Genomic DNA, 19731 nt, shown 5'->3' with positions numbered 1-19731 from the left:
CAGAACAGTCTAGACACCAAAGATTGTAACATCTTCGAAGGTACAGAAAAGTCCCTAAAAACCTTTATCGCAAAGCAATGAGCTTTCAGTGTGGAAAGAGATTCAAGTGAAACCCATTCAGAAGAAAATGCAAAATAGCAGACAAACTACAGGTAGGTGCCAAAAGATCATGAGCAGAACATCACGTCTCAAAAGACTTCCAGTTCTTTGAGTAAGACTTCGAAGTAGAAGGCCTGCTGGAGTGCTGAATTAACTCCACTAAGGAAGAGGAAAGACCCTTTGCTAGCAGTCCAGACTTCTCAACCTCCAAAGCGATAGAGTGAGTTGGAGCAAGAAGGTCAGGGATGACGTTCTGAGAGAGACACACTTGAGCAGTACCCAAGGAGGTAGAAGAGCCAGGGGTTCAGAAGAGGAAACCATGACATCTCTGGCCAATAAGGGCCCACAAGAATAAAGTTCCCTCCCCCCTGCTGAGACTTGAAGAGAACCATCTGGATCAATAAAAAGTGGGGGAATGTATAAAGGAGACTTCTCAGCCACTTTATCACCAATACGTCCACTACCTAGGCTCCTTGTTCCGGAAGCCTGGATCAGAATCGACAAAGATGAGCATTGTCCTTGTTTGAAAAGAGATCCAGAAAGGGTTTCACAAACTCTCGGCATATCTCTCAAAACAACGACCTGGATAACGTCAACTCCAGCAAATTTGGAAACCTCCAGCTGTCTGCCATCACATTGTCGGTGCCCTTGATGTGTACTGCCGACGTGTGCAACAGGTTGATCTCTGCCCAATAACCCAATTGTTCTGCTATTGCATTGAGGGATTTTGAATGCATGCTTCACTGTTGGTTAATGTAAAAGACAGCTACCTTATTCTCTGTCTTTACTAGCACATTTTTTTGAGACAGATGATGATGGGAAAACTTCAAAGCCCTGAAGATTACCATCAACTCCATCTATTTCCATGACCTCTGACTCTCTAGGAAAGACCACTTGAATCGACAGGATCAGTCCAACACAGTAGCTCTCCAGCCAGGTTTGCTGGCATCTGTTGCGAGGAATTCAGGAGCATCCAGGTGTATTAGTGTCCACTTAGACCAGTGGTCTTCAAACTCTTTAATGCCGCATCCACCCAATGGGAAAAAAAAACATTGGTGCCTCCCCTCTGAATTGTCCACAATTCTTCTATTAAATTGACACTGTTTAAATATGTCTAGACCTATTTAAACATTGCAGTTAACTTCTGTTACTGTTTTAAAAATGCAATCAAATACATGACCCCAAATATACTATTCTGGTCAGGCCTGCCCTACTAACCAATTGCAGCGTCATGCTCTGCTGAGCAAACTGATCTCACGGCAGTGAGGAATGCACAGGCCGCGTGGTCCCCGGCGCACAAAAGTGCGCCTTCTTGTGTTGTACTTCTCTTCGCTCAAATGCAAACTCAGATTTCCTGCACTGTGGTCGGCAGGAGAGACATGGGAAGGCGCAGTAGGGAAGGCTTGAGCAACGAACCGTTGGCTATGTTTTGTTGTTACTTTGTTGACATGAGCTCAAGTAATTTGAAGCAGAAGGAACGGCCAGACCTAAAACAAACTCTCTTACCTCCAACGCCGAATAACCACTATAATTATAATATCTCAAAAGCAGCTGGCCTTGTAAACTTAATGAGCAAGCAAGCCGATGCATTTTGGGTTTTGTTGTAAAAGAATAAAAATACTATCCCTCCTTTCCTTTTTTTCCGGCAACAAGCGATGTTACAAAGATATCACAGCACACAGTGAGATTGAGTGAAAGAAGAGGCACAGAGGCTGGCGTGCAGCACTCCACAGCTCTTGTTATTGTAATCCAGACAGGGGGCGGAAGGAGAAAAGTATGAAGGAATTGCGATAGTGAGACCACCTCTTCTATCTATCTGCAGTACATGGAAAAAGGATATCTTTAGTACTCATGGCCAGTTAGCTCAGTTGGTTAGAGCATGGTGCTAATAACGCCAAGGTCGTGGGTTTGATCCCCATACGGGCCAGGTTGTATTTTTTCTCTCAACTAAACTCTTTTTTTCTCATTTAATCAAGCTCTTATAAATCCATACACTCTGTTGTTCTAGTATACGTTCACTTTCCATTAGTCCTTCTTTTGCCACTGCTGACCAAAGCTCAAGCCGGCAGCGCCAGTAGAACAACACAAGTGCAAGGGATTGTCTCTCCAAGATGGAGACACTGCCTCAGACTATGTCTCGTGAGAGGTGGAGGGAGACCAAGAGCTGATTATTAGATGCGTGGGGATAAGAGGAACATAACTCAGGTGAACAGATTCTGGATAGTGATGCTATAGCTAGGATCAGCAACGTTACAGGGGAAAGGATAGGAAAATAATTAGGTGACAGAAGTATAGAAGTGGCCACAAGGGGGTGTGTCTCTTAAGAGGGCCGAAAGATACACTGAAGGCGAAGGTGAAGTGAAAGAAGAAAGAAAGATCAAAGGAAGTCGACAGTGATTGAGAGAAAACTCACAAAGGCAAATTGAGCAAAAGACAAGGCCTGGGGAGTTAGACTACTTCAATGCAAATTTACGCCGCAGATGAGCATGACAACTGACCCTTGTACAGTGGTGCTGAAACAATTTTCAGTGTGGGGGTGCTGCCATCAAAGGGCTTCTGAAAATCCAGGAATCATACAAAGAACTAGTCCTGCGGAATGAGCCACGCACATTCAGAAAGAGTGGTGATGCGTTGGTTACTTATTGGTAATCTTCATTATCCTTAGTCCATTGCGTCCTTGTGACAGTCATTACAAAGTAAGGTGATGTCACCTTCCAACAGGAAGAAAGAAGAGGAGGATCCTTAAATGCTAGCCCCACGCACCCAACCTGGGTGCCAAGCCCTTGCCAAAGGACTGATGGGAAGGTGGGCAGGATGTAATGTTTGTGACAAAGACAAGATGGACTAAGGGTAATGCAGAGTTCAAAACATTGGTACTCAAATGCAAAACCGAAAAATGATTAAGCCATAATGCTTGACAAATGTATGCTCTGAGGACCAAGTAGCCACCCTAGGAATTTCCTAGATTGTTACTCACTGGAATTCAACCCAGGAGGTGGCCATTCCTCTCGTACACCATCCCTGAACTGGAAGATATTCTAAAAAGCCTTGCAAAGCCAGAAAAATTGACAACTTAATCCACCTACTCAGAGTCATAAAAGTCACCTTCTTGTCTTTTCCAGGCTGTCCAAAAGTCACAAACAAGGAGTCGGTTTTCCTGAACTGCAGAGGCCTGGTGACATGAATGAAAAGAGCTCTTTAAACATCAAGTGTATTCAGCAAATGTTCCTCCGGAGAGGAAGGAGAGGGAATGAAAGAAGGAAGAATTATTTCCTAAGATCTATCAAAAATAGACTTAACCTTTGCAGCAAAGGTAAGGCTAGGCCCTAAAGTTACCCCATCTTCCAAAGTATCAAATGAAGAGAGGACAGCATTTTAAGGCTCCCAGCTCCCCAATTGTTCTCAGCAAGGTGATAGGAAATAGGAAAATAACTTTATAGGAAACAATCTTTATGTCTACAGTATCCAGATCCTCAAAGAGATAAAATTGCAAAGCCTATAAAAGAGTAGGAAGATTCTGAGTTGGAGAAAAGGGATTTTTCAACTGGTCTTACAATTGACAAAAGATCAGAACAGTCTAGACACCAAAGATTGTAACATCGACGAAGGTACAGAAAAGTCCCTAAAAACCTTTATCGCAAAGCAATGAGCTTTCAGAGTGGAAAGAGATTCAAGTGAAACCCATTCAGAAGAAAATGCAAAATAGCAGACAAACTACAGGTAGGTGCCAAAAGATCATGAGCAGAACATCACGTCACAAAAGACTTCCAGTTCTTTGAGTAAGACTTCGAAGTAGAAGGCCTGCTGGAGTGCTGAATTAACTCCACTAAGGAAGAGGAAAGACCCTTTGCTAGCAGTCCAGACTTCTCAACCTCCAAAGCGATAGAGTGAGTTGGAGCAAGAAGGTCAGGGACGACATTCTGACAGAGACACACTTGAGCAGTACTCAAGGAGGTAGAAGAGCCAGGGGTTCAGAAGAGGAAACCATGACATCTCTGGCCAATAAGGGCCCACAAGAAAATAGTTCCCTCCCCCTGCTGAGACTTGAAGAGAACCATCTGGATCAATAAAAAGTGGGGGAATGTATAAAGGAGACTTCTCAGCCACTTTATCACCAATACGTCCACTACCTAGGCTCCTTGTTCCGGAAGCCTGGATCAGAATCGACAAAGATGAGCATTGTCCTTGTTTGAAAAGAGATCCAGAAAGGGTTTCACAAACTCTCGGCATATCTCTCAAAACAACGACCTGGATAACGTCAACTCCAGCAAATTTGGAAACCTCCAGCTGTCTGCCATCACATTGTCGGTGCCCTTGATGTGTACTGCCGACGTGTGCAACAGGTTGATCTCTGCCCAATAACCCAATTGCTCTGCTATTGCATTGAAGGATTTTGAATGCATGCTTCACTGTTGGTTAATGTAAAAGACAGCTACCTTATTCTCTGTCTTTGCTAGCACATTTTTTTGAGACAGATGATGATGGGAAAACTTCAAAGCCCTGTAGATTACCATCAACTCCATCTATTTCCATGACCTCCGACTCTCTAGGAAAGACCACTTGAATTGACAGGATCAGTCCAACACAGTAGCTCTCCAGCCAGGTTTGCTGGCATCTGTTGCTAGGATTCAGGAGCATCCAGGTATATTAGTGTCCACTTAGACCAGTGGTCTTCAAACTCTTTAATGCCGCATCCACCCAATGGGAAAAAAAAACATTGCTGCCTCCCCTCTGAATTGTCCACAATTCTTCTATTAAATTGACACTGTTTAAATATGTCTAGACCTATTTAAACATTGCAGTTAAGTTCTGTTACTGTTTTAAAAATGCAATCAAATACATGACCCCAAATATACTATTCTGGTCAGGCCTGCCCTACTAACCAATTGCAGCGTCATGCTCTGCTGAGTAAACTGATCTCACAAGAGTGAGAAATGCACAGGCCGGGTGGTGCCCGGCGCACAAAAGCGCGCCTTCTTGTGTTGTACGTCTCTTCGCGCAAATGCAAACTCAGATTTCCTGCACTGTGGTCGGCAGGAGAGACATGGGAAGGCGCAGTAGGGAAGGCTTGAGCAACGAACCGTTGGCTACGTTTTGTTGTTACTTTGTTGACATGAGCTCAAGTAATTTGAAGCAGAAGGAACGGCCAGACCTAAAAAAAACTCTCTTACCTCCAACGCCGAATAACCACTATAATTATAATATCTCAAAAGCAGCTGGCCTTGTAAACTTAATGACCAAGCAAGCCGATGCATTTTGGGTTTTGTTGTAAAAGAATAAAAATACTATCCCTCCTTTCCTTTTTTTCCGGCAACAAGCGATGTTACAAAGATATCACAGCACACAGTGAGATTGAGTGAAATAAGAGGCACTGAGGCTGGCGTGCAACACTCCATAGCTCTTGTTATTGTAATCCAGACAGGGGGCGGAAGGAGAAAAGTATGAAGGAATTGCGCTAGTGAGACCAACTCTTCTATCTATCTGCATTACATGGAAAAAGGATATCTTTAGTACTCATGGCTGGTTAGCTGAGTTGGTTAGAGCGTGGTGCTAATAACGCCAAGGTCGTGGGTTCGATCCCCGTACGGGCCATGTTGCATTTTTTCTCTCAACTAAACTCTTTTTTTCTCATTTAATCAAGCTCTTATAAATCCATACACTCTGTTGCTCCAGTATACGTTCACTTTCCATTAGTCCTTCTTTTGCCACTGCTGACCAAACCTCAAGCCGGCAGCGCCAGTAGAACAACACAAGTGCAAGGGATTGTCTCTCCAAGATGGAGACACTGCCTCAGACTATGTCTCGTGAGAGGTGGAGGGAGACCAAGAGCTGATTATTAGATGCGTGGGGATAAGAGGAACATAACTCAGGTGAACAGATTCTGGATAGTGATGCTATAGCTAGGATCAGCAACGTTACAGGGGAAAGGATAGGAAAATAATTAGGTGACAGAAGTATAGAAGTGGCTACAAGGGGGTGTGTCTCTTAAGAGGGCCGAAAGATACACTGAAGCCGAAGGTGAAGTGAAAGAAGAAAGAAAGATCAAAGGAAGTCGACAGTGATTGAGAGAAAACTAACAAAGGCAAATTGAGCAAAAGACAAGGCCTGGGGAGTTAGACTACTTCAATGCAAATTTACGCCGCAGATGAGCATGACAACTGACCCTTGTACAGTGGTGCTGAAACAATTTTCAGTGTGGGGGTGCTGCCATCAAAGGGCTTCTGAAAATCCAGGAATCATACAAAGAACTAGTCCTGCGGAATGAGCCACGCACATTCAGAAAGAGTGGTGATGCGTTGGTTACTTATTGGTAATCTTCATTAGCCTTAGTCCATTGCGTCCTTGTGACAGTCATTACAAAGTAAGGTGATGTCACCTTCCAACAGGAAGAAAGAACAGGAGGATCCTTAAATGCTAGCCCCATGCACCCAACCTGGGTGCCAAGCCCTTGCCAAAGGACTGATGGGAAGGTGGGCAGGATGTAATGTTTGTGACAAAGACAAGATGGACTAAGGGTAATGCAGAGTTCAAAACATTGGTACTCAAATGCAAAACCGAAAAATTATTAAGCCATAATGCTTGACAAATGTATGCTCTGAGGACCAAGTAGCCACCCTAGGAATTTCCTAGATTGTTACTCACTGGAATTCAACCCAGGAGGTGGCCATTCCTCTCGTAGACCATCCCTGAACTGGAAGATATTCTAAAAAGCCTTGCAAAGCCAGAAAAATTGACAACTTAATCCACCTACTCAGAGTCATAAAAGTCACCTTCTTGTCTTTTCCAGGCTGTCCAAAAGTCACAAACAAGGAGTCGGTTTTCCTGAACTGCAGAAGCCTGGTGACATAAATGAAAAGAGCTCTTTAAACATCAAGTGTATTCAGAAAATATTCCTCCGGAGAGGAAGGAGAGAGAATGAAAGAAGGAAGAATTATTTCCTAAGATCTATCAAAAATAGACTTAACCTTTGCAGCAAAGGTAAGGCTTGGCCTTAAAGTTACCCCATCTTCCAAAGTATCAAATGAAGAGAGGACAGCATTTTAAGGCTCCCAGCTCCCCAATTGTTCTCAGCAAGGTGATAGGAAATAGGAAAATAACTTTATAGGAAACAATCTTTATGTCTACAGTATCCAGATCCTCAAAGAGATAAAATTGCAAAGCCTATAAAAGAGTAGGAAGATTCTGAGTTGGAGAAAAGGGATGTTTCAACTGTTCTTACAATTGACAAAAGATCAGAACAGTCTACACACCAAAGATTGTAACATCTTCGAAGGTACAGAAAAGTCCCTAAAAACCTTTATCGCAAAGCAATGAGCTTTCAGTGTGGAAAGAGATTCAAGTGAAACCCATTCAGAAGAAAATGCAAAATAGCAGACAAACTACAGGTAGGTGCCAAAAGATCATGATCAGAACATCACGTCTCAAAAGACTTCCAGTTCTTTGAGTAAGACTTCGAAGTAGAGGGCCTGCTGGAGTGCTGAATTAACTCCACTAAGGAAGAGGAAAGACCCTTTGCTAGCAGTCCAGACTTCTCAACCTCCAAAGCGATAGAGTGAGTTGGAGCAAGAAGGTCAGGGATGACGTTCTGAGAGAGACACACTTGAGCAGTACCCAAGGAGGTAGAAGAGCCAGGGGTTCAGAAGAGGAAACCATGACATCTCTGGCCAATAAGGGCCCACAAGAATAAAGTTCCCTCGCCCCTGCTGAGACTTGAAGAGAACCATCTGGATCAATAAAAAGTGGGGGAATGTATAAAGGAGACTTCTCAGCCACTTTATCACCAATACGTCCACTACCTAGGCTCCTTGTTCCGGAAGCCTGGATCAGAATCGACAAAGATGAGCATTGTCCTTGTTTGAAAAGAGATCCAGAAAGGGTTTCACAAACTCTCGGCATATCTGTCAAAACAACGACCTGGATAACGTCAACTCCAGCAAATTTGGAAACCTCCAGCTGTCTGCCATCACATTGTCGGTGCCCTTGATGTGTACTGCCGACGTGTGCAACAGGTTGATCTCTGCCCAATAACCCAATTGTTCTGCTATTGCATTGAGGGATTTTGAATGCATGCTTCACTGTTGGTTAATGTAAAAGACAGCTACCTTATTCTCTGTCTTTACTAGCACATTTTTTTGAGACAGATGATGATGGGAAAACTTCAAAGCCCTGAAGATTACCATCAACTCCATCTATTTCCATGACCTCTGACTCTCTAGGAAAGACCACTTGAATCGACAGGATCAGTCCAACACAGTAGCTCTCCAGCCAGGTTTGCTGGCATCTGTTGCGAGGAATTCAGGAGCATCCAGGTGTATTAGTGTCCACTTAGACCAGTGGTCTTCAAACTCTTTAATGCCTCATCCACCCAATGGGAAAAAAAAACAGTGGTGCCTCCCCTCTGAATTGTCCACAATTCTTCTATTAAATTGACACTGTTTAAATATGTCTAGACCTATTTAAACATTGCAGTTAAGTTCTGTTACTGTTTTAAAAATGCAATCAAATACATGACCCCAAATATACTATTCTGGTCAGGCCTGCCCTACTAACCAATTGCAGCGTCATGCTCTGCTGAGTAAACTGATCTGACGACAGTGAGGAATGCACAGGCCGGGTGGTGCCCGGCGCACAAAAGCGCGCCTCCTTGTGTTGTACGTCTCTTCGCGCAAATGCAAACTCAGATTTCCTGCACTGTGGTCGGCAGGAGAGACACGGGAAGGCGCAGTAGGGAAGGCTTGAGCAACGAACCGTTGGCTATGTTTTGTTGTTACTTTGTTGACATCAGCTCAAGTAATTTGAAGCAGAAGGAACGGCCAGACCTAAAAAAAACTCTCTTACCTCCAACGCCGAATAACCACTATAATTATAATATCTCAAAAGCAGCTGGCCTTGTAAACTTAATGAGCAAGCAAGCCAATGCATTTTGGGTTTTGTTGTAAAAGAATAAAAATACTATCCCTCCTTTCCTTTTTTTCCGGCAACAAGCGATGTTACAAAGATATCACAGCACACAGTGAGATTGAGTGAAAGAAGAGGCACTGAGGCTGGCGTGCAGCACTCCACAGCTCTTGTTATTGTAATCCAGACAGGGGGCGGAAGGAGAAAAGTATGAAGGAATTGCGATAGTGAGACCAACTCTTCTATCTATCTGCATTACATGGACAAAGGATATCTTTAGTACTCATGGCCGGTTAGCTCAGTTGGTTGGAGGGTGGTGCTAATAACGCCAAGGTCGTGGGTTTGATCACTGTACGGGCCAGGTTGCATTTTTTCTCTCAACTAAACTCTTTTTTTCTCATTTAATCAAGCTCTTATAAATCCATACACTCTGTTGCTCCAGTATACGTTCACTTTCCATTAGTCCTTCTTTTGCCACTGCTGACCAAAGCTCAAGCCGGCAGCGCCAGTAGAACAACACAAGTGCAAGGGATTGTCTCTCCAAGATGGAGACACTGCCTCAGACTATGTCTCGTGAGAGGTGGAGGGAGACCAAGAGCTGATTATTAGATGCGTGGGGATAAGAGGAACATAACTCAGGTGAACAGATTCTGGATAGTGATGCTATAGCTAGGATCAGCAACGTTACAGGGGAAAGGATAGGAAAATAATTAGGTGACAGAAGTATAGAAGTGGCTACAAGGGGGTGTGTCTCTTAAGAGGGCCGAAAGATACACTGAAGGCGAAGGTGAAGTGAAAGAAGAAAGAAAGATCAAAGGAAGTCGACAGTGATTGAGAGAAAACTCACAAAGGCAAATTGAGCAAAGACAAGGCCTGGGGAGTTGGACTACTTCAATGCAAATTTACGCCGCATATGAGCATGACAACTGACCCTTGTACAGTGGTGCTGAAACAATTTTCAGTGTGGGGGTGCTGCCATCAAAGGGCTTCTGAAAATCCAGGAATCATACAAAGAACTAGTCCTGCGGAATGAGCCACGCACATTCAGAAAGAGTGGTGATGCGTTGGTTACTTATTGGTAATCTTCATTAGCCTTAGTCCATTGCGTCCTTGTGACAGTCATTACAAAGTAAGGTGATGTCACCTTCCAACAGGAAGAAAGAACAGGAGGATCATTAAATGCTAGCCCCATGCACCCAACCTGGGTGCCAAGCCCTTGCCAAAGGACTGATGGGAAGGTGGGCAGGATGTAATGTTTGTGACAAAGACAAGATGGACTAAGGGTAATGCAGAGTTCAAAACATTGGTACTCAAATGCAAAACCGAAAAATTATTAAGCCATAATGCTTGACAAATGTATGCTCTGAGGACCAAGTAGCCACCCTAGGAATTTCCTAGATTGTTACTCACTGGAATTCAACCCAGGAGGTGGCCATTCCTCTCGTAGACCATCCCTGAACTGGAAGATATTCTAAAAAGCCTTGCAAAGCCAGAAAAATTGACAACTTAATCCACCTACTCAGAGTCATAAAAGTCACCTTCTTGTCTTTTCCAGGCTGTCCAAAAGTCACAAACAAGGAGTCGGTTTTCCTGAACTGCAGAGGCCTGGTGACATGAATGAAAAGAGCTCTTTAAACATCAAGTGTATTCAGCAAATGTTCCTCCGGAGAGGAAGGAGAGGGAATGAAAGAAGGAAGAATTATTTCCTAAGATCTATCAAAAATAGACTTAACCTTTGCAGCAAAGGTAAGGCTAGGCCTTAAAGTTACCCCATCTTCCAAAGTATCAAATGAAGAGAGGACAGCATTTTAAGGCTCCCAGCTCCCCAATTGTTCTCAGCAAGGTGATAGGAAATAGGAAAATAACTTTATAGGAAACAATCTTTATGTCTACAGTATCCAGATCCTCAAAGAGATAAAATTGCAAAGCCTATAAAAGAGTAGGAAGATTCTGAGTTGGAGAAAAGGGATTTTTCAACTGGCCTTACAATTGACAAAAGATCAGAACAGTCTAGACACCAAAGATTGTAACATCGACGAAGGTACAGAAAAGTCCGTAAAAACCTTTATCGCAAAGCAATGAGCTTTCAGAGTGGAAAGAGATTCAAGTGAAACCTATTCAGAAGAAAATGCAAAATAGCAGACAAACTACAGGTAGGTGCCAAAAGATCATGAGCAGAACATCACGTCTCAAAAGACTTCCAGTTCTTTGAGTAAGACTTCGAAGTAGAAGGCCTGCTGGAGTGCTGAATTAACTCCACTAAGGAAGAGGAAAGACCCTTTGCTAGCAGTCCAGACTTCTCAACCTCCAAAGCGATAGAGTGAGTTGGAGCAAGAAGGTCAGGGACGACGTTCTGACAGAGACACACTTGAGCAGTACTCAAGGAGGTAGAAGAGCCAGGGGTTCAGAAGAGGAAACCATGACATCTCTGGCCAATAAGGGCCCACAAGAATAAAGTTCCCTCCCCCTGCTGAGACTTGAAGAGAACCATCTGGATCAATAAAAAGTGGGGGAATGTATAAAGGAGACTTCTCAGCCACTTTATCACCAATACGTCCACTACCTAGGCTCCTTGTTCCGGAAGCCTGGATCAGAATCGACAAAGATGAGCATTGTCCTTGTTTGAAAAGAGATCCAGAAAGGGTTTCACAAACTCTCGGCATATCTCTCAAAACAACGACCTGGATAACGTCAACTCCAGCAAATTTGGAAACCTCCAGCTGTCTGCCATCACATTGTCGGTGCCCTTGATGTGTACTGCCGACGTGTGCAACAGGTTGATCTCTGCCCAATGACCCAATTGTTCTGCTATTGCATTGAAGGATTTTGAATGCATGCTTCACTGTTGGTTAATGTAAAAGACAGCTACCTTATTCTCTGTCTTTACTAGCACATTTTTTTGAGACAGATGATGATGGGAAAACTTCAAAGCCCTGTAGATTACCATCAACTCCATCTATTTCCATGACCTCCGACTCTCTAGGAAAGACCACTTGAATTGACAGGATCAGTCCAACACAGTAGCTCTCCAGCCAGGTTTGCTGGCATCTGTTGCTAGGATTCAGGAGCATCCAGGTATATTAGTGTCCACTTAGACCAGTGGTCTTCAAACTCTTTAATGCCGCATCAACCCAATGGGAAGAAAAAACATTGGTGCCTCCCCTCTGAATTGTCCACAATTCTTCTATTAAATTGACACTGTTTAAATATGTCTAGACCTATTTAAACATTGCAGTTAAGCTCTGTTACTGTTTTAAAAATGCAATCAAATACATGACCCCAAATATACTATTCTGGTCAGGCCTGCCCTACTAACCAATTGCAGCGTCATGCTCTGCTGAGTCAACTGATCTCACGACAGTGAGGAATGCACAGGCCGGGTGGTGCCCGGCGCACAAAAGCGCGCCTTCTTGTGTTGTACGTCTCTTCGCGCAAATGCAATCTCAGATTTCCTGCACTGTGGTCGGCAGGAGAGACATGGGAAGGCGCAGTAGGGAAGGCTTGAGCAACGAACCATTGGCTATGTTTTGTTGTTACTTTGTTGACATGAGCTCAAGTAATTTGAAGCAGAAGGAACGGCCAGACCTAAAAAAAACTCTCTTACCTCCAACGCCGAATAACCACTATAATTATAATATCTCAAAAGCAGCTGGCCTTGTAAACTTAATGAACAAGCAAGCCGATGCATTTTGGGTTTTGTTGTAAAAGAATAAAAATACTATCCCTCCTTTCCTTTTTTTCCGGCAACAAGCGATGTTACAAAGATATCACAGCACACAGTGAGATTGAGTGAAAGAAGAGGCACTGAGGCTGGCGTGCAGCACTCCACAGCTCTTGTTATTGTAATCCAGACAGGGGGCGGAAGGAGAAAAGTATGAAGGAATTGCGATAGTGAGACCAACTCTTCTATCTATCTGCATTACATGGAAAAAGGATAACTTTAGTACTCATTGCTGGTTAGCTCAGTTGGTTAGAGTGTGGTGCTAATAACGCCAAGGTCGTGGGTTCGATCCCCGTACGGGCCAGGTTGCACTTTTTCTCTCAACTAAACTCTTTTTTTATCATTTAATCAAGCTCTTATAAATCCATACACTCTGTTGCTCCAGTATACGTTCACTTTCCATTAGTCCTTCTTTTGCCACTGCTGACCAAAGCTCAAGCCGGCAGCGCCAGTAGAACAACACAAGTGCAAGGGATTGTCTCTCCAAGATGGAGACACTGCCTCAGACTATGTCTCGTGAGAGAAGGAGGGAGACCAAGAGCTGATTATGAGATGAGTGGGGATAAGAGGAACAGAACTCAGGTGAACAGATTCTGGATAGTGATGCTATAGCTAGGATCAGCAACGTTACAGGGGAAAGTATAGGAAAATAATTAGGTGACAGAAGTATAGAAGTGGCTACAAGGGGGTGTGTCTCTTAAGAGGGCCGAAAGATACACTGAAGGCGAAGGTGAAGTGAAAGAAGAAAGAAAGATCAAAGGAAGTCGACAGTGATTGAGAGAAAACTCACAAAGGCAAATTGAGCAAAAGACAAGGCCTGGGGAGTTAGACTACTTCAATGCAAATTTACGCCGCAGATGAGCATGACAACTGACCCTTGTACAGTGGTGCTGAAACAATTTTCAGTGTGGGGGTGCTGCCATCAAAGGGCTTCTGAAAATCCAGGAATCATACAAAGAACTAGTCCTGCGGAATGAGCCACGCACATTCAGAAAGAGTGGTGATGCGTTGGTTACTTATTGGTAATCTTCATTAGCCTTAGTCCATTGCGTCCTTGTGACAGTCATTACAAAGTAAGGTGATGTCACCTTCCAACAGGAAGAAAGAACAGGAGGATCCTTAAATGCTAGCCCCATGCACCCAACCTGGGTGCCAAGCCCTTGCCAAAGGACTGATGGGAAGGTGGGCAGGATGTAATGTTTGTGACAAAGACAATATGGAGTAAGGGTAATGCAGAGTTCAAAACATTGGTACTCAAATGCAAAACAGAAAAATTATTAAGCCATAATGCTTGACAAATGAATGCTCTGAGGACCAAGTAGCCACCCTAGGAATTTCCTAGATTGTTACTCACTGGAATTCAACCCAGGAGGTGCCCATTCCTCTCGTAGACCATCCCTGAACTGGAAGATATTCTAAAAAGCCTTGCAAAGCCAGAAAAATTGACAACTTAATCCACCTACTCAGAGTCATAAAAGTCACCTTCTTGTCTTTTCCAGGCTGTCCAAAAGTCACAAACAAGGAGTCGGTTTTCCTGAACTGCAGAGGCCTGGTGACATAAATGAAAAGAGCTCTTTAAACATCAAGTGAATTCAGAAAATATTCCTCCGGAGAGGAAGGAGAGGGAATGAAAGAAGGAAGAATTATTTCCTAAGATCTATCAAAAATAGACTTAACCTTTGCAGCAAAGGTAAGGCTAGGCCTTAAAGTTACCCCATCTTCCAAAGTATCAAATGAAGAGAGGACAGCATTTTAAGGCTCCCAGCTCCCCAATTGTTCTCAGCAAGGTGATAGGAAATAGGAAAATAACTTTATAGGAAACAATCTTTATGTCTACAGTATCCAGATCCTCAAAGAGACAAAATTGCAAAGCCTATAAAAGAGTAGGAAGATTCTGAGTTGGAGAAAAGGGATTTTTCAACTGGTCTTACAATTGACAAAAGATCAGAACAGTCTAGACACCAAAGACTGTAACATCGACGAAGGTACAGAAAAGTCCCTAAAAACCTTTATCGCAAAGCAATGAGCTTTCAGAGTGGAAAGAGATTCAAGTGAAACCCATTCAGAAGAAAATGCAAAATAGCAGACAAACTACAGGTAGGTGCCAAAAGATCATGAGCAGAACATCACGTCTCAAAAGACTTCCAGTTCTTTGAGTAAGACTTCGAAGTAGAAGGCCTGCTGGAGTGCTGAATTAACTCCACTAAGGAAGAGGAAAGACCCTTTGCTAGCAGTCCAGACTTCTCAACCTCCAAAGCGATAGAGTGAGTTGGAGCAAGAAGGTCAGGGACGACGTTCTGACAGAGACACACTTGAGCAGTACTCAAGGAGGTAGAAGAGCGAGGGGTTCAGAAGAGGAAACCATGACATCTCTGGCCAATAAGGGCCCACAAGAATAAAGTTCCCTCCCCCCTTCTGAGACTTGAAGAGAACCATCTGGATCAATAAAAAGTGGGGGAATGTATGAAGGAGACTTCTCAGCCACTTTATCACCAATACGTCCACTACCTAGGCTCCTTGTTCCGGAAGCCTGGATCAGAATCGACAAAGATGAGCATTGTCCTTGTTTGAAAAGAGATCCAGAAAGGGTTTCACAAACTCTCGGCATATCTCTCAAAACAACGACCTGGATAACGTCAACTCCAGCAAATTTGGAAACCTCCAGCTGTCTGCCATCACATTGTCGGTGCCCTTGATGTGTACTGCCGACGTGTGCAACAGGTTGATCTCTGCCCAATAACCCAATTGTTCTGCTATTGCATTGAAGGATTTTGAATGCATGCTTCACTGTTGGTTAATGTAAAAGACAGCTACCTTATTCTCTGTCTTTACTAGCACATTTTTTGAGACAGATGATGATGGGAAAACTTCAAAGCCCTGTAGATTACCATCAACTCCATCTATTTCCATGACCTCCGACTCTCTAGGAAAGACCACTTGAATTGACAGGATCAGTCCAACACAGTAGCTCTCCAGCCAGGTTTGCTGGCATCTGTTGCGAGGATTCAGGAGCATCCAGGTATATTAGTGTCCACTTAGACCAGTGGTCTTCAAACTCTTTAATGCCGCATCCACCCAATGGGAAAAAAAAACATTGGTGCCTCCCCTCTGAATTGTCCACAATTCTTCTATTAAATTGACACTGTTTAAATATGTCTAGACCTATTTAAACATTGCAGTTAAGTTCTGTTACTGTTTTAAAAATGCAATCAAATACATGACCCCAAATATACTATTCTGGTCAGGCCTGCCCTACTAACCAATTGCAGCGTCATGCTCTGCTGAGTAAACTGATCTCATGACAGTGAGGAATGCACAGGCCGGGTGGTGCCCGGCGCACAAAAGCGCGCCTTCTTGTGTTGTACGTCTCTTCGCGCAAATGCAAACTCAGATTTCCTGCACTGTGGTCGGCAGGAGAGACATGGAAAGGCGCAGTAGGGAAGGCTTGAGCAACGAACCGTTGGCTATGTTTTGTTGTTACTTTGTTGACATGAGCTCAAGTAATTTGAAGCAGAAGGAACGGCCAGACCTAAAAAAACACTCTCTTACCTCCAACGCCGAATAACCACTATAATTATAATATCTCAAAAGCAGCTGGCCTTGTAAACTTAATGACCAAGCAAGCCGATGCATTTTGGGTTTTGTTGTAAAAGAATAAAAATACTATCCCTCCTTTCCTTTTTTTCCGGCAACAAGCGATGTTACAAAGATATCACAGCACACAGTGAGATTGAGTGAAAGAAGAGGCACAGAGGCTGGCGTGCAGCACTCCACAGCTCTTGTTATTGTAATCCAGACAGGGGGCGGAAGGACAAAAGTATGAAGGAATTGCGATAGTGAGACCAACTCTTCTATCTATCTGCAGTACATGGAAAACGGATATCTTTAGTACTCATGGCCAGTTAGCTCAGTTCGTTAGAGCATGGTGCTAATAATGCCAAGGTCGTGGGTTTGATCCCCGTATGGGCCAGGTTGCATTTTTTCTCTCAACTAAACTCTTTTTTTCTCATTTAATCAAGCTCTTATCAATCCATACACTCTGTTGCTCTAGTATACGTTCACTTTCCATTAGTCCTTCTTTTGCCACTGCTGACCAAAGCTCAAGCCGGCAGCGCCAGTAGAACAACACAAGTGCAAGGGATTGTCTCTCCAAGATGGAGACACTGCCTCAGACTATGTCTCGTGAGAGGTGGAGGGAGACCAAGAGCTGATTATTAGATGCGTGGTGATAAGAGGAACATAACTCAGGTGAACAGATTCTGGATAGTGATGCTATAGCTAGGATCAGCAACGTTACAGGGGAAAGGATAGGAAAATAATTAGGTGACAGAAGTATAGAAGTGGCTACAAGGGGGTGTGTCTCTTAAGAGGGCCGAAAGATACACTGAAGCCGAAGGTGAAGTGAAAGAAGAAAGAAAGATCAAAGGAAGTCGACAGTGATTGAGAGAAAACTCACAAAGGCAAATTGAGCAAAAGACAAGGCCTGGGGAGTTAGACTACTTCAATGCAAATTTACGCCGCAGATGAGCATGACAACTGACCCTTGTACAGTGGTGCTGAAACAATTTTCAGTGTGGGGGTGCTGCCATCAAAGGGCTTCTGAAAATCCAGGAATCATACAAAGAACTAGTCCTGCGGAATGAGCCACGCACATTCAGAAAGAGTGGTGATGCGTTGGTTACTTATTGGTAATCTTCATTAGCCTTAGTCCATTGCGTCCTTGTGACAGTCATTACAAAGTAAGGTGATGTCACCTTCCAACAGGAAGAAAGAACAGGAGGATCCTTAAATGCTAGCCCCATGCACCCAACCTGGGTGCCAAGCCCTTGCCAAAGGACTGATGGGAAGGTGGGCAGGATGTAATGTTTGTGACAAAGACAAGATGGACTAAGGGTAATGCAGAGTTCAAAACATTGGTACTCAAATGCAAAACCGAAAAATTATTAAGCCATAATGCTTGACAAATGTATGCTCTGAGGACCAAGTAGCCACCCTAGGAATTTCCTAGATTGTTACTCACTGGAATTCAACCCAGGAGGTGGCCATTCCTCTCGTACACCATCCCTGAACTGGAAGATATTCTAAAAAGCCTTGCAAAGCCAGAAAAATTGGCAACTTAATCCACCTACTCAGAGTCATAAAAGTCACCTTCTTGTCTTTTCCAGGCTGTCCAAAAGTCACAAACAAGGAGTCGGTTTTCCTGAACTGCAGAGGCCTGGTGACATGAATGAAAAGAGCTCTTTAAACATCAAGTGTATTCAGCAAATGTTCCTCCGGAGAGGAAGGAGAGGGAATGAAAGAAGGAAGAATTATTTCCTAAGATCTATCAAAAATAGACTTAACCTTTGCAGCAAAGGTAAGGCTAGGCCCTAAAGTTACCCCATCTTCCAAAGTATCAAATGAAGAGAGGACAGCATTTTAAGGCTCCCAGCTCCCCAATTGTTCTCAGCAAGGTGATAGGAAATAGGAAAATAACTTTATAGGAAACAATCTTTATGTCTACAGTATCCAGATCCTCAAAGAGATAAAATTGCAAAGCCTATAAAAGAGTAGGAAGATTCTGAGTTGGAGAAAAGGGATTTTTCAACTGGTCTTACAATTGACAAAAGATCAGAACAGTCTAGACACCAAAGATTGTAACATCGACGAAGGTACAGAAAAGTCCCTAAAAACCTTTATCGCAAAGCAATGAGCTTTCAGAGTGGAAAGAGATTCAAGTGAAACCCATTCAGAAGAAAATGCAAAATAGCAGACAAACTACAGGTAGGTGCCAAAAGATCATGAGCAGAACATCACGTCTCAAAAGACTTCCAGTTCTTTGAGTAAGACTTCGAAGTAGAAGGCCTGCTGGAGTGCTGAATTAACTCCACTAAGGAAGATGAAAGACCCTTTGCTAGCAGTCCAGACTTCTCAACCTCCAAAGCGATAGAGTGAGTTGGAGCAAGAAGGTCAGGGACGACGTTCTGACAGAGACACACTTGAGCAGTACTCAAGGAGGTAGAAGAGCCAGGGGTTCAGAAGAGGAAACCATGACATCTCTGGCCAATAAGAGCCCACAAGAATAAAGTTCCCTCCCCCCTGCTGAGACTTGAAGAGAACCATCTGGATCAATAAAAAGTGGGGGCGAATGTATAAAGGAGACTTCTCAGCCACTTTATCACCAATACGTCCACTACCTAGGCTCCTTGTTCCAGAAGCCTGGATCAGAATCGACAAAGATGAGCATTGTCCTTGTTTGAAAAGAGATCCAGAAAGGGTTTCACAAACTCTCGGCATATCTCTCAAAACAACGACCTGGATAACGTCAACTCCAGCAAATTTGGAAACCTCCAGCTGTCTGCCATCACATTGTCGGTGCCCTTGATGTGTACTGCCGACGTGTGCAACAGGTTGATCTCTGCCCAATAACCCAATTGTTCTGCTATTGCATTGAGGGATTTTGAATGCATGCTTCACTGTTGGTTAATGTAAAAGACAGCTACCTTATTCTCTGTCTTTACTAGCACATTTTTTTGAGACAGATGATGATGGGAAAACTTCAAAGCCCTGAAGATTACCATCAACTCCATCTATTTCCATGACCTCTGACTCTCTAGGAAAGACCACTTGAATCGACAGGATCAGTCCAACACAGTAGCTCTCCAGCCAGGTTTGCTGGCATCTGTTGCGAGGAATTCAGGAGCATCCAGGTGTATTAGTGTCCACTTAGACCAGTGGTCTTCAAACTCTTTAATGCCTCATCCACCCAATGGGAAAAAAAAACAGTGGTGCCTCCCCTCTGAATTGTCCACAATTCTTCTATTAAATTGACACTGTTTAAATATGTCTAGACCTATTTAAACATTGCAGTTAAGTTCTGTTACTGTTTTAAAAATGCAATCAAATACATGACCCCAAATATACTATTCTGGTCAGGCCTGCCCTACTAACCAATTGCAGCGTCATGCTCTGCTGAGTAAACTGATCTGACGACAGTGAGGAATGCACAGGCCGGGTGGTGCCCGGCGCACAAA

General features: G+C 43.6%; 1 non-coding gene across 1 annotated transcript; it reads left to right on the top strand.

The window, feature by feature from the left end:
- The first annotated feature begins 1952 nt into the window (after positions 1-1952).
- On the top strand, positions 1953-2026 carry TRNAI-AAU (transfer RNA isoleucine (anticodon AAU)). The gene has a single exon. It is a non-coding gene; the product is annotated as a tRNA-Ile (tRNA).
- The last annotated feature ends 17705 nt before the right edge of the window (positions 2027-19731 follow it).

The sequence above is a fragment of the Pleurodeles waltl genome, chromosome 12 (genome assembly GCF_031143425.1).
Source record: "Pleurodeles waltl isolate 20211129_DDA chromosome 12, aPleWal1.hap1.20221129, whole genome shotgun sequence".
Lineage (NCBI taxonomy): Eukaryota > Metazoa > Chordata > Amphibia > Caudata > Salamandridae > Pleurodeles > Pleurodeles waltl.
Note: the sequence above shows the minus strand (reverse complement) of the source record. Positions and strands in the feature narration are given on the sequence as shown.